This window comes from Arachis ipaensis, chromosome B10 (assembly GCF_000816755.2).
Source record: "Arachis ipaensis cultivar K30076 chromosome B10, Araip1.1, whole genome shotgun sequence".
In the NCBI taxonomy this organism is placed as follows: domain Eukaryota; kingdom Viridiplantae; phylum Streptophyta; class Magnoliopsida; order Fabales; family Fabaceae; genus Arachis; species Arachis ipaensis.
This window is the reverse complement of record NC_029794.2, coordinates 32,806,213-32,808,187: the sequence shown is the minus strand read 5'-3', so window position 1 is coordinate 32,808,187 and position 1,975 is coordinate 32,806,213.

Sequence of the window (1,975 nt, the reverse complement as noted above, 5' to 3'; positions counted from 1 at the left end):
TATATATATATATATATATATATATATATATATATATATATATATATATATATATAAAATGTACATGATATTAATTAATGTTCTTACCATTTTCTAAACGAATAATGGATGTAAATGATTAAAATATCCTTCACTCCACTCTTCAGTCTTCATATATTTCATTGGTCACTAGTGGTGGCAATACAAAAACCATATAATAAATGCAAATATAATACATTGACTAAGTAATGAAAGTTGAAAACCCTAGTATATATGAACATGATACATGAGTCCTAACGTGAGAACAAGTCACATGCTGTGTGGGGCTGATTTTTTTAGATATGATTTGGGGGTGTGAGTTATGCTGGGATATGATAATTACGGGTGATTTACACTGTTATGACGGCGTTGCTTTTTTGGAATTTTGGGAAAAAAAATCAGAGGCATCGATTTGAGGAGGAAGGAATCGGTGCCACCGATTTGTGTGAGGAAAAGGCTAAGGGGTATTAAATCGGTGCCACCGATTTGTGCTAGGGAGAGAGAGAGGCTAAGGGTATTAAATCGGTGCCACCGATTTGTGGGTGCTGGAAGACGTTAGCTAAGAGTGCAGTAATCGGTCCCACCGATTTCCGTCCCACCCATCGGTGCCACCGATTTCTTCATTAACGCCATCACAGCTCCGTCAAACACCCCAAAATCCCATAACGCTGCGAAACACCAGCACCTTCCCATATCAAAATTAAAAAACTCGCTGTGTGGCATACGGAGTTTGGTCCTAATATAATGACAGGAAAAAATGTTGCTTGTGCTCTTTTTTATATATTTTTTTAGTATATTTTTTTTCATTTTTTATCAATTATTTTTAATATAAAAATAAAAAATAAAGGAATATACATTAAAAATAGTACATACGCCGTCATTAGCATGATATACATAGTTTGAGTCTATAAATTAAAGTTTTTTATTTTACTGATTATATTTTTTAAGTCCTTTTATGTATCGAAGTTATGAGTCGTCAATATATTGAGAAACAAAAATACAAATATAAATATAAAAGAAATACAAAAATAAAAATTTATACATTTTTTAAAACAGTATTTAATGTATTGAGAACCTGAATTCGTAATTTCTATCAACTCGTGTAGCAACGTGCGGTGCAACATTGTGATTGCAATAACTAAAAGTTCCAACCAATTTGTACCGCTATTTATGGTTTTCGGTAAAATACCCAAACTAGGATTCCTAAGTAAATTGAAATGCATGCCCAAATGCGGATTACATGTTTAATTAGCAAGTCAAATGTTCGAGAGTAGTTATTATTGGATCTTTATATAAAAAAGTTGTTCAAGATTTATCTAACCTAAGTACCACTAGCTATACCAAACAATCTTGATCGTATTCTAGCGCTATTGCTCTATATACATTAAATTGATGTGATATGCGTGAACAGTGGTGTTCAACCTCATTTTATATTGTACGTACTGATGAGTACAATTTAATTTATTTAGTAAATTTCGAATAAAATAAATAAACAATTCTTTTAATTCTTGAAATAAAGGAAAACTAATATTTATTTGAATAATCATCCACATTAGTCTTTGAGATTTCTCAAATCGGATATTTTAGTTTTTTATTAGGCTTAAAAATACACAAAATAGTTTTCAATGTTTCTTTTTTTGTTAGTCATTATTGGTGACTGACGTGAAATATTAACTCGCATATGTAATCGTTAAATATTCACATGTGCAAAGGTTGGACAGATCAATCCTCAACATGAAGCATAAAATAATCTCCAAAAAATTTGAAAAATATCAAAATAGTCTTTGAAAATTTTTTAAAGTTCCAAAACAATTCCTTCAAATATTTTTAATGTTTTTTCAAAAATCAATGTTTTATAATATTTTTATTAATTAAAATAATAAAAAGTAAAGTATCGTTTTGTCCCCAACGTTTGGGTTAAATCCTATTTGTGTCCCTAACGTTTAAATCGTCCTAT